This window comes from Triturus cristatus, chromosome 11, assembly GCF_964204655.1.
Source record: "Triturus cristatus chromosome 11, aTriCri1.1, whole genome shotgun sequence".
In the NCBI taxonomy this organism is placed as follows: domain Eukaryota; kingdom Metazoa; phylum Chordata; class Amphibia; order Caudata; family Salamandridae; genus Triturus; species Triturus cristatus.
Window position 1 is genome coordinate 648,310,217 of NC_140594.1, and position 13,956 is coordinate 648,324,172.

Consider the following 13,956-nt stretch of genomic DNA (forward strand, 5'->3'; position numbering starts at 1 on the left):
AAACACGCCCTGTGGCGCGTTTTAAGAGGTAGTTCCCCTGCCCTATTATATACTAGGGGCTTACAGAGGAGGTCATGCTGATCACACGGTGATCCCAACGCATAGTGTTCCCTAGTGTATGTAGGTGGTTTCACTGTAGTCTAAGTGTCTTTTAACATAGCACTGGCTCTAGGACTGGTTATTCAGACTCAGTTACCACCAGTATCCGTCTGAAAAAGTTGAGGGTACACGATGATTTTGCAACAAGGCTTCTTTCTGCTCTTCTGTTTGTTCTTTCTGCAGGTTATCCTTCTTCCTGCACTTTTCTTCGTCTTTGAGGACTTCTGTTGCTTCTTTCTGCATTTCTTTTTTTTCTTACTGTGCGTTTTTTCTTCTTTCTTCACATGTCCTATCTCTGTAGGCATAGTTAGAAATTAGCATTTAAAAAACCTTTGAAATTCACTGAAAAAACCATAGGTTTCAGGCACGTTATAGTTAGGAATTAGCATTTAAAAAACCTTAGAAATTCACTGAAAGAACCATAGGTTTCAGGGGCGTTATAGTTAGCTGGACTTTTCACTCGTACAAAACCATTGAAATTCCCCCGTTATAGTTAGTTCAGCGAACTATAACTTGCGCGCCCGCAATGCACTGCTGATGACGTCACATATTACATCACTCATGACATGGTCCGTGACATCACTCATGACATCACTCATGACATCTCAAATGACATCACTGATGACATCATCCTTGTGATAGAGTGGCAGACCTCCTCTCCCCCTAATATAACCTTTGATACACACATTCAAAAATAGAAACTAAAATTTTCAAAACAATGGACATACCAATATCAGTTACAACAACCTATTCAGTAATTCTAAGATCCACATACACATCCACTCCTTCACCAACAGTCCTATACACTCACTCATACATGTACTCACTCATCATATGTATTCATACACTTATACATCCTGTTACACAACGCCACTCATCCATAGAGTTACTCACACACATAGTCACTCATGCTAATAAAGAATCAAACATCCATTTACTTGCATATACAGTTACACACACACCACCACACTTACTTCTACAGAAACTTCCACATACTTAATCTTTTAAACAATCATTTATAGAAACACATACTTATTCATACAGGAACTCTTTCAATCTCTCACTCTCACATATACTCACTTATATACACCAATAGTCACATATACTAGTTTAAAACATATGTAGTTACTCATAAAGACACTATTGAGACAGTCATTCACTCACTAACAGACCCATGCACACACTCATCCACCCATACAGTCCTGCACACATGCTGTCTTCAACACATACAAACAGTGAGTCACTCATTCATGCACCTGTGCACTACGTAATACCCCCCACCGAACCATACAGACACGCAGACGCTCATACTGATACTCAAAAAACCAACTACTAACCTATATAGACACTCATGTAGCTACTCACCAACCCATGCAGCCACTTATACACAAAGTGAGCGACTGATACAGATATTTACATATTTAAACATTACTCACTAAGCCATGTATTCACTAAGATACACTTAATCAGTCAGTTATACAATCAATTTTTCAAAAACAAATCATCCATTTAGACACTTATATACCCATTTATTCTTCCATCGACCTTGAGATATATAAAACAAATGTGATTTTCAGAAAAACACACATTCACTGGATGATGTCATCAGTGATGTCATTTGAGATGTCATCAGTGATGTCATGAGTGATGTCACTGACCATGTCATGAGTGATGTAATATGTGACGTCATCAGCAGTGCATTGCGGGCGCGCCAGTTACAGTTTTTTTTTCTATTAGCATTTTAAATGTGTACAAATCAAATACAACCATAACATTTTGGTCACAGTACAACAGCATCCGTCATCCATTCTTATTGTTCCATTCCTAGTCAAAGGCCCTCCATGCCCTCCGCAAATCAATGCATTTAGGATAAGCAGTCAGTTTACTTGATGCAGCTGCAAGTATTGGGTTAGGTATGTCCAATAGTCTCTTGGTTTCGACCTGGTAGGAAGTTCTTCTTCATAGGTCTTTAGTGTATCCCTACAATAGGTTAAGTCAGCAATACAGTCTTTAGGTTTCGGGATCTTCCTGCCATTCCAGCAGAGCGAGACCCTCCGTTTGGCCATTAGCAACGAAATCACACAGAAATTGCGCTTTAGGGCCTTCACCCCAGGCAGTAGACCCAGCAAACAGGTTTTAACATTACAACCCACCTCACTGCCCACCATAGCCCCCAGCAGCTGCGTCACTTGTGTCCAGTATTCCATAACCGCCCCACAAGACCATGCTAGATGGACAAAAGCCGCCCCTTCTTCATTGCAGCGGCCACACCTAGAATCCGATCGTAACCCATATCTGTGCAGCCTAGCAGGTGTGTAATATGTCTGGTGTAGGTACTTGAAATGGAGGATGCGTAGATTGCCATATGGTGTTAACATGCCAGTTAATGTACAAGCTATAGCCCATTCTTCCTCAGTTAATGGAACATCCAAGCAACTATTCCATTTCTCCATAGATTTATTTGTATTCGCCGCTATGTCGGTTTGTAATTTAGTATAGAGCGTGGATACCAAATGTTTGGCCGTGGTCGTGGTTATTAGCCACTGCAGAGCGGTCAATTCCGGTGGCTCCGCCGGATACGTTGGATACAGTTTTTTCATGGCCTTTTGTAACCTGTGATAGTTGAATTGGAACAATACTGTCTTATTACTAATGAATGTCAGGTTTTCGAGCGTTTTGAAAGTCCCATCCTCATAAAGGTCTCCCATCGTGTCGATACCGACCTGGCGCAGCAATCCCACCCCCACTGCCTCCTGGGTAACCGAAATCTCCGGATGCCATTGGAGCGGGAGCGCCGGGGCGTATAGTGGCAATTTGTTAGCTTTTCTGCCCATGATATGCCAAGCTGTGTTCGTGGCATCTATCGTGTTAATGTCGTTCTTGTGTAATGGAGGCTTACGATGGGTTATAACTGCTTCTAGTGGGATCGGCAGAGCGTCCCCTTCCTCAATTGCAGTATCGGTGAGGAATGGGACTTTGTGATACCAAAAATGCGCATATTGCGCTTGCGCACAAAGGTAATAGAGCAAACAATCGGGAACTCCAAACCCTCCCTGGCAGTAAGGTAGTGTAAGCGTCTGCAACTCAACACTGGCCGTTTTTCCCGCCCATATTAGCTGGAGAACCATCGAGTTAATACGCCGAAAAACCTCTGCTGGAGGGTGGATGGGAATGTTATTGAAAAGGTATAATAGTTTAGGTAACACTTCCATTTTTACAATGGCAATGCGGTCCGCCAGAGACAGTGGCAGTTGAATCCATCTCTGCACTTTCCCCTCCAAGGCATCGATTGCCCTCCCATAGTTAGTCCTAATCACGATTTCAGGGTCGCGGTGGTACCACACACCCAAATATTTTACCGGGTCAGTCTTCCACTCCAGAGGGTAGTCCATGGGGTGCGGTTGCGTGCTGTCCGTCAAGGGAATAATCAGGGACTTGGCCCTGTTTATATTTATACCTGAGTGGTGCGCAAATTTAATATATTCCCTCAGTAACGGGTTCAGATTGGCCCCTGGGTCCCTCACATATAACAACATATCGTCGGCATACAATGATATGTGCAACGGCCTTTGTGGAAATTGCAGAGCCGAGTAGTGATGCCCCTGCCGAATCTTGCATGCTAGTGGCTCTAGCGCTAGTGCAAACAAGAGCGGGGACAGAGGGCACCCCTGTCTGGTCCCCCTTCGTATATCAATGGGCTCTGAAATATATTTATTCACCCGAACTCGCGCCACTGGCGCGTCATATAAGAGTTGGATCCATTGGAGAAACATGGGTGGAAAGCCCATCCTCCGCAGCACTGTATTTAGATATGTCCACTCCAGCGAATCAAAGGCCTTGGCCGCATCCAGAAAGACCGCCGCAGCCTTGGTCGTGGGTGTTAGATAGTGCGATAATGCGAACAGGGTCCGTGTATTGTGCGCAGTGGAGCGCGATGGAATGAACCCGGATTGATCAGGTAAGATCAGCTTAGACATTAAAGGGTTCAGTCGGGCAGCACGCAGTTTGGCCAGGATCTTATTGTCCACATTTATAAGAGACAAGGGTCTGTACGAATCACAGAGCTCCGGATCTTTTTGCGGTTTGAGCAGCGCCAGTAGTAGTGTTCGTGGGCATTACCATACATCTCCACCAGACGAGGGGCTAGCTGATCCACAAAGGCCTTATAAAATTCGCATGTGAACCCATCTGGGCCCGGGGCCTTACCATTTGGCAGCGATCTAATCACCTCCGTGACCTCTTCCACCGTGATAGGCAGAGACAAATTTTCCCGGTGCGTATCCGACAGCCACGCTATCGCCACATCATCTAGATACTCCATTATTTCGGCCGAAGTGGCCATGGGCCTGGAGGCATAAACCGCTCCATATGTAGTCACAAACTCGTGTAAAATTTCCTGCGTGCCATATTTCTGCTCCCCCTGCTTATTGCGAACCATTTGAATGTTCTGTGGTGCGCGACCTTCACATATTTTAGACGCCAGGTATCTGCCCGATCTACCACCCTCCCCATAGGCCCTCGCTATCTGTCTCTTCGCTGTATATTTAATTTCATCTTCCGCATAGCTTTGGTACTCGGAAAGTATAGTTCTAATATTTCCTAGTATTTGAGTGTCTTGCGTTTTCTCATACTCCCTCTCCAAATTTCGCAGCTTTTCTTCCCTCACCTTGAGCTGTTGCCGTATGTCTTTTAGAATACCAGCGTTCGTGCTAATACAGACGCCGCGAATCGTTGCTTTAAAAGCCTCCCAGAGCACGCCAGGATGCTTCATAGTAGGCGCATTGTGATCAAAATATTCCTGCATCGCCTGCCCAATGGTTTCTACATATATGGGATCTAGTAGCGCTTTTGCGTTAAATCTCCAACTGAAGGGAGGTGGTGCATAGTTCGGGAGTTCCAGGGAGAGGAGCACTGGGCTGTGATCAGACAGCGTTCTGGGCAGATGCCGAACCTCCCATGTCCATAAGGCAATATCCCCAGTTACTAACCAGTAATCAATGCGGGACCAACTACCGTGTGCCGCCGATGCATGCGTGGCCTCTCTCCCCTCTGGATTCCTACTTCTCCAAATATCAGTAAGCCCCCTGTCCACCATTATGTCCTTGAAGACATGCAGTGCGCGTCTGTGAGGCTCCACCGTCAATCCAGATCTGTCTACGTCATCACATAACGCAATATTAAAGTCTCCTCCCCAGATCAGGTGTGAGGCTTGCAGGTCCCTCAGTTTACCCCACAATGAATGGTAGAACTGCGGGTCATCCACATTTGGCCCGTATACGTTCACAACACCCAGTCTCTTCCCCCGTAGTAGACCTGATATAATGACAAATCGCCCCAAGTCATCCGCCTCAACATTGTCTATCGCATACTGTAGTCCCCTTCTAACCAGTATCAACACCCCTCTTGCATAGGATGAGTACGAAGAGTGATGCACCGATTCGGCCCACCTGCGCCCTATACTGGATTGATGAGTCGGTGCGCAGTGCGTCTCCTGTATGAGCGCAATGTCGATGTGCAGTCTATCTAAGTATGCCAGTGTCTGTCTGATTTTCTTGGGGTTACTGAGCCCCCGCACATTCCACGTTAGCAATTGGAGGCGCCCAACCCCTACTCGTGCCTAAGCCATTTTCCAGCAGCGATATTATAGCAACACTTATACACGCATTTAGTTAGCGCGCTCCAATGAATATCTAGGCATAGAATTACCTCATTGTTCCCCAACAGAAGTACTTGGATTTCAGCGATGCGTCTCATGCACTGTTACCAGCAAAACAACTTCCCAACCCCTTCCCTCCTCCCCCACCCACTTCAGCACCCCAAACATGCCAAAGACATACCCCACGAAAGAAAACTAACATAAATTAACTGAGTTCGGGGATCACCCGCTTCGGGGGACCGCCCAGAGCACACATCTCCATCCAACTGAATGGATGTGGACGGGGATATAATATGGGTTAGAGCCCAAGAATCACCACAGCTGTGCAGGTATCACATCGTCTTATAACAGGGCCTGCAGTGACCATATTACCGATCTGTGCTGGCTGACCCGCAGCACTGCACTTCCGCTGTCAGGTGGACCGCAGCCCAGCCCCTAGCCAACAATCACACAGCCAGCCCAGTGACGTCACATGTACGAGAGGACCAGTGCCAGTTAGCGGAGCCCGGCCCCCCACAGCCCCATCTGGCCCACCATCTCTCAGTCCCTCAGGCTCCGTATGGCCACAAAAGAGAGCACCAGTGTTTGCCAACATGTTGGCCCCAGGTTATTAGAACGTTATCCCCTTAGCAGTCCTCAACAGACAACGACCTCAGTCCCACCTGGGCTAGAACGCTCTTTGAGTTACCATAGTTCAGCAGAGTGTGTGCGAGGGCAATACAGTTCGTAGCACTCATACTTACAGTCTCCGGCGGACTAGAAAAGCCCCACAGCCAATGCAGGGCAGCGATGCTCCCTCTTTAGGGTTGCGGATCTGCCCCATGATTTTCACTGCAGCAGGTGCAGTCGCCCTTCCAGCTTCGCCTGCCCCGTGCTGCCACTTCCCGAATACTCCTCTTCATCGGCTTGCTAGTCTGCGTCTGCATTTTGGTCGTTTCTCTGCCGTTCTTTGCGCTTGTGGCCAATTTTTTTGATGAGATCCTGTGCCGCCTTAGGCGTGTGACATAGCGTTGCGTGGCCCTCATGCGTCACTCGAAGCCTGGCTGGATATAGAATGGCATAGTCAATTCCAAGGTCGTGCGTTTTTTTTTTTACTGGATTGAATTCCTTCCGCGCTAGCTGGACAGCGACCGTGAAGTCCGGATAGAATTGCAGTGTATTGCCCTGGTGTGTGATCTGCCTCTTTTCTCGCGCCAGCCTTAAGATGACATCGCGGTCTCTATAGTTGATGACTCTGGCAATTATAGGACGCGGGGGGCGCCCCAGGCTTCGGCCTCGGGGCCAGCGACCGATGCACTCTCTCAATCAAGAACATCGGGGAGAGGTGCTCCGTGCCAAGAACGTTACGAATCAGCTCCTCCACATACGTTTCCATCCGACCAACATTGGTGGACTCCGGAACCCCCGTGATTCTTACGTTATTGCGCCACGACCGCACCTCTAAATCCTCCGCCTTATTTTTTAGCACATCCAGCAGCCGCTCAACTTCCGCACACTTTTGGGACGTGGCCTGCGAGACATCCTCCACTGCTCCAATGCGAGTTTCCACCTCCACCAGCCGCTCCGCGTGCCCATCCAGCTTGGCCGCCATGTTGGCGACTCGTAATGTGATGGTATCCAGTTTACCATGGATATCCTGTAGGCTCTGCTGGATGTCTGTGCGAACTACTTAAAATATGAACAAGTATGCAGCATAATCTCACTTTTATTCAGGAAGAAGAGGAGGTTTGTGACTGTGACTCTGGGCTCACTTGGCAGAAACACCCCCTGACCCTCCACCCCCCATCGCAAAATGTAATGCCTGTGAAAAAGTTAGGTGGACGCAGTGTTATATAGAACTTAGTCCTGAGAGCATGATTGAAAATGAAAACTAGATAGATATAGTATATGGTATAAACTATGCACCAAAAAGTGTGATATAAGATGAAACGGGGTGTGAAATATTATATGCAATACATTGTGCGCAATGACAGATTCATTGGAGAGCGCAAGATAGCACAGGCACTGGCGCGTGCTATGCGATATGCGCCTTGGAGTGTAATATGCACAGGGCAATAGCTACCCATGTTTGTATAAATAAACGACAAGGGTGTCTACTTGGAGAGTATCGACCGGCGGCGGCGCCGGGATTAGGCACGGTAGGGCGTCAGACACGTCAGAGCTTCACTAGCGGTGCAAATACATTCCACGTGGATTCATTGTATGCATATTCGCCTTTTAATGAATATCAAGCAAATCGTCATGGTGATAGGTACATACGGTTTGTCCAGCATGTCCTAGGTGTTTCTATAAATATATTTAAAAAAATAGAATAAAAAACAAAGGCCTGCCCCGGGGGATGGGGTCCCCGGGGCCATAAGAGGCCTGAGGAGGGGGGCAACATAGCCCCCCCTCCTAAAGAATAAAAAAAAAAGCCCATGACCCAGGGGTTGGGGTCCCCGGGGCCGATTAAGGCCTTGGGAGGGGGGCCACGCGGCCCCCTTCCAAATTTATTTTTTTCAACAACAAAAAATTAGGGTGCGGGCCCTGGGGGATGGGGTCCCCAGGGCCAATAAATTAGAAAAAGAAGGGGGCCCACACAGCCCTCCTTCTTAAAAAAATAAAATAAATAAAAGACAGGCCTCGCGCCGGAGGCCACGCCCCCTCCTTGCAGCACTCTGCAAACGCGCCCCCTAGCCTGTTGTAAGTTGGGGAATTAATTCCCGTTCAATACTGAGGGTCCCTGAGGGCCAACTAGCCCAACAGGTATCTCCAGTATGCGCCAGGGAGCTGCGTTGCAGACAGGTGTTCTGAGGCCACGCCCCTTTTTACACCTCTCTGCAACGCAGCTCTGTGGCGCTTACTGCAGGTATCTAGTGGTCTAGTTGGACCCTAGGGACCCTCAGGAATCAAGGGGACTGAATGTCTCAACTTAGAATGGCCACAGGGCGTGTTTACACAGTGGTGAAGGGAGGGGACGGGCCTGAGGTGATGTGTGCAAACACGCCCTGTGGCGCGTTTTAAGTTGGGGAAATAATTCCCTTTCAATCCTGAGGGACCCTGGGGGCCAACTAGCCCACCAGGTGCTTCCAGTAAGCGCCACTGCTCTGCGTTGCAGAGAAGGGGGTGCAGGCCGTGCCACTTTTTACACCTCTCTGCAATGGCGCTTACTGGACGTACCTAGTGGGCTATTTTGCCCCTAGGGACCCTCAGAATTCAAGGGGACTTAATCTCCCAACTTAAAACGGCCACAGGGAGTGTTTACACAGTGGGGAAGGGAGGGGACGGGGCCTGAGGTGACGTGTGCAAACACGCCCTATGGCACGTTTTAAGTTGGGGAAATAATTCCCCTTCAATCCTGTGGCCCCTGGGGGCTAACTAGCCCACCAGGTGCTTCCAGTATGCGCCACTGACCTGTGTTGCAGAGAGGTGGTCCAGGCCGTGCCACTTTTTACACCTCTCTGCAATGCATCTCTGTGGCGCTTACTGGAGGTACCTAGTGAGCTAGTTGGACCCTAGGGACCCTCAGGATTCAAATGAACTTAATCTCCCAACTAAAACGGCCACAGGGCGTGTTTACACAGTGGTGAAGGGAGGGGACGGGGCCCGAGTTAACGTGTGCAAACACGCCCTGTGGCGCGATTTAAGTTGGGGAAATAATTCCCCTTCAATCCTGAGGGACCCTGGGGTCCAACTAGCCCACCAGGTGCTTCCAGTAAGCGCCACTGCGCAGCGTTGCAGAGAGGTGGTCTAGGCCGTGCCCCTTTTTACATCTCTTTGCAACGCAGCTCTGTGGCGCTTACTGCAGGTATCTAGTGGTCTAGTTGGACCCTAGGGACCCTCAGGAATCAAGGGGACTGAATCTCCCAACTTAAAACGGCCACAGGGCGTGTTTACACAGTGGGGAAGGGAGGGGACGGGGCCTGAGGTGACGTGTGCAAACGCCCTGTGGCACGTTTAAAGAGGTATTTTTAATCCCCTGCCCTATTATATAGTAGGAGCTTTTAGAGGAGGTCATGCTAATCACAGGGGGACCCCAACGCATAGTGTTCCCTAGTGTATGTAGGTGTTTTCACTGTATTCTGAGTGTCTTTTAACATAGCACTGGCTCTAGGACTGGTTAGTCAGACCCAGTTACCACCAGTATCCGTCTGAAAAAGTTGAGGGTACAGGATGATTTTGCAACAAGGCTTCTTTCTGCTCTTCTGTTTGTTCTTTCTGCACGTTATCCTTCTTCCTGCACTTTTCTTTGTCTTTGAGGACTTCTGTTGCTTCTTTCTGCATTTCTTTTTTTTCTTTCTGTGCGATTTTTCTTCTTTCCTCACATGTTCTATCTCTGTAGGCATAGTTAGAAATTAGCATTTAAAAAAACCTTTGAAATTCACAGAAAAAAACATAGGTTTCAGGCACGTTACATTTAGGAATTAGCATTTAAAAACCTTAGAAATTCACTGAAAAAACCATAGGTTTCAGGGGCATTATAGTTAGCTGGACTTTTCACTCGTACAAAACCATTGAAATTCCCCCGTTATAGTTAGGTCAGCTAACTATAACTCGTGCGCCCGCAATGCACTGCTGATGACATCACATATTACATCACTCATGACATGGTCAGTGACGTCACTCATGACATCACTGATGACATCTCAAATGACATCACCGATGACATCACTCATGACATCATCCTTGTGATAGAGTGGCAGACCTCGTCTCCCCCTAATATAACCTTTGATACACACATTCAAAAACAGAAACTAACATTTTCAAAACAATGAACATACCAATACCAGTTACAACAACCTATTCAGTAATTCTAAGATCCACATCCACTCATTCACCAACAGTCCTATACAGTTACTCATACATGTACTCACTCATCATATGTACTCATACACCTATACATCCTGTTACACAATGCCACTCATCCATAGAGTTACTCACACACATAGTCACTCATGCTAATAAAGAATCAAACATCCATTTACTTGCATATACAGTTATACACACACCACCACACTTACTTCTACAGAAACGTACACATACTTAGTCTTTTAAACAATCACTTATAGAAAGACATACTTATTCATAAAGGACCTCTTCCAATCTCTCACTCTCACATTTACTCACTTATATACACCAATAGTCACATATACTAGTTTAAAACATATGTAGTTACTCATAAAGACACTATTGAGACAGTCATTCACTCACTAACACACCCATGAACACACTCATCCACCCATACAGTCCTGCACACATGCTGTCTTCAACACATACAAACAGTGAGTCACTCATTCATGCACCTGTGCACTACGTAATACCCCCACCGAACCATACAGGCACTCAGACACTCATACTGATACTCAAGAAACCAACTAATAACCTATATAGACACTCATGTAGCTACTCACCAACCCATGCAGCCACTTATACACAAAGTGAGACTGATACAGATATTTACATATTTAAATATTACTCACTAAGACATGTATTCACTAAGATACACTTAATCAGTCAGTTATACAATCAATTTTTCAAAAACAAATCATCCATTTAGACACTTATATATCCATTTATTCTTCCATCGACCTTGAGATATACATATATAAAACATGTAATTTTCAGAAAAACACACATTCACTGGATGATGTCATCAGTGATGTCATTTGAGATGTCATCAGTGATGTCATGAGTGATGTCACTGACCATGTCATGAGTGATGTAATATGTGACGTCATCAGCAGTGCATTGCGGGCGCACTTGTTATATTTAGCTGAACTAACTATAACGGGGGAATTTCAATGGTTTTGTACGAGTGAAAAGTCCAGCTAAGTATAACGCCCCTGAAACCTATGGGTTTTTCAGTGAATATATATATATATATATATATATATATATATATATATATATTCACTTAAAAAACCATAGGTTTCACACATGTTATAGTTAGGTGGATATTTCACTCGTAAAAAACCAATGAAATTCCCCCGTTATAGTTACTTCAGATAACTATAACTCGCGTGCCCGCAATCCTGTGCTCATGATGTCACATATTACATCACTCATGACATGGTCAGTGGCATCACCCTTGACATCACTGATGACATCATCCTTGTGATAGAGTGGCGGTCGCGCGAGTTATAGTTATCTGAATTAACTATAACCGGGGAATTTCATTGGTTTTTTACGAGTGAAATATCCACCTAACTATAACATGTGTGAAACCTATGGTTTTTTAAGTGAATTTGCAAGGTTTTTTAAATGCTAATTCCTAACTATAACGTGTGTGAAACCTATATTTTTTTCAGTTAATTTGTACGTTTTTTTAAATGCTAAGTTATGTATGTATTATTATTTTTTTTATATATTTATTTTACAATAAAGTACGTATTAATTTTTTTTTTTTATGGTTTTCACCGTGCGCGCACGGTGCGCGCTCCCCCGCAAATTTTTTACAAAAAAATTTAAATGTCTTTTTCTGCCTTCGGGGTCCTTCAGGGACCCCCTGACAAAGGCTAGGGGGTCAGGAACTCTCTACCCTGCCCACTTTTCACGTTCGCCACCTTCCTTTTCCACTCTCGCACTGATAACAAACAAAATGGCGTCACACACTTCCTGATTTCGACCGATTCGACCGTTGACTGACATGTAACCACCAATCAGAATTACGCTCGCGCACGTTAGGGTGCGCGCACGGTGCGCGCACACGGTGCGCGGCTATAGATATATATGTGCTTTTAAATGCAATTTTCTCAGGAACTACTGAACAGATTGACTCCATATATGCAAAAGGCACTTCCCTGACCTGAGGACTACCTCTCTGCCAAATTTCAAGTAATTCTGTTCAGCCGTTCGGGCTGTACCTTCGACTAAAGGTCCTATGGAAAAATGCATGGGGAAAACATGTTTTGGGACCCCCCTTTTTTCTCGGCCCCCGCTTGACGAATCACCCCGAGACTTTCAGGGTAGGAGCTGAGCGGAGCGCCCCATTAGTTTTGAAAATTGCGCGAAGATTCGTCAACCGGCGCCAAAGTTATTCAAAATAGAATTTTGAGATTTCCTATGGAAACACGGTCCTAACTATAACTATCTACTGGCGACCGCCAGTAGATAATATATATATATATATATATATACCTCAATACCAATAATCAAAGAAAATACCTTCCCTGCTGCAATATCTTCATATTAGCCCACACAAGAATGTCCACCTGGGGACGATCTATGCACCTGTGTCGTGCCGTCAGGAGCCCACCCTGGGTGCGTGTCCCCTCTGTCTACCTGGTGTTTGCCTCTGAGCCTGGACGCTGGGTCTGGTCGCAGGATCTCTACTCAGCCACCTGTTCCTGATACTTGATGAGCAAAGCGTGCACCAACATACTGCGCCGCATGCATCGCGTGCATTGAGCCGATACACCAGAGACTGGCAAACCTGCGTGACATTAGCCTGCTGATTGGTGAGTGCAGAGTGCACCAGCATACTGCCCCTCATGCTCCGTGTGCATTGAGCCCATGCACCAGAGACCGGTAAACCTGCATGACGTCAGCCCTGCTTGGCGGCCATTTTGAGGTCAGGAGGGCCTGCAAATTAGCTGCCAGGACATTTGGGCAGCCTTTTTGAAGTCCGGCACCTGCACAGTAACCAAAGGGGAGCAATCACAGCAAAAAAAAAATGCATCAGTTTTCAAAGGAACCACCACCAAAATTACCTCTTTACGCCATACACCATATACTTACGGCATTGTCACCAACCGACTCCACCCCATCTGTCCGCCAGCCCGTTCTTCCTCGCCTGGCCCGGAAGTCAGGCAGATGGGAGGGGTCACGCTGCAACGCATGACTCGGAACAAAGAGGAGACGAGAGGCCACGCCAGTGGGAGGAGGGAGGAGGAAGAGACGGAAGCGAGAGACGCGAGAGGATGGAAAGCCGAGCAGAGGGAGAAAACGAAGACGCCATCAATGAAGGTGCGTCTGGAGCAACGATCCAGCTGGATCCCGGTTCGCCCACGAAGAAGCAGAGAACCCACGACGAGACGGAGGTTCCTCCCTGCCGCTGGACAACCAACTCCAGCTGCGTCCCAGGAGGGGCGTGGCTTCACCAGGTGCATGCCCGTTTTCTAGGGAAACCGCAAAATTAGTGACAAAAGGGGCAAGAAATGGGGGGAGGGAGAAAGAAGGGTATAACAAAGAGAGAAAGAAAGAAAAAAAAAGAAGCAAGGTGG

At 46.7% G+C, this 13,956-nt stretch overlaps 2 long non-coding RNA genes across 2 annotated transcripts in view; one reads left to right on the plus strand and one right to left on the minus strand.

The window, feature by feature from the left end:
• The window catches only part of LOC146785233 (uncharacterized), a 35,760-nt gene extending 22,232 nt beyond the window's left edge, over positions 1 to 13,528 (minus strand). Inside the window, exon 1 of the long non-coding RNA XR_014970596.1 lies at positions 13,472 to 13,528. This is a non-coding gene — a long non-coding RNA (uncharacterized LOC146785233). The remainder of the gene's footprint in view (positions 1 to 13,471) is intronic.
• Positions 13,529 to 13,622: 94 nt separating this feature from the next.
• The window catches only part of LOC146785234 (uncharacterized), an 84,006-nt gene continuing 83,672 nt past the window's right edge, over positions 13,623 to 13,956 (plus strand). Inside the window, exon 1 of the long non-coding RNA XR_014970940.1 lies at positions 13,623 to 13,836. This is a non-coding gene — a long non-coding RNA (uncharacterized LOC146785234). The remainder of the gene's footprint in view (positions 13,837 to 13,956) is intronic.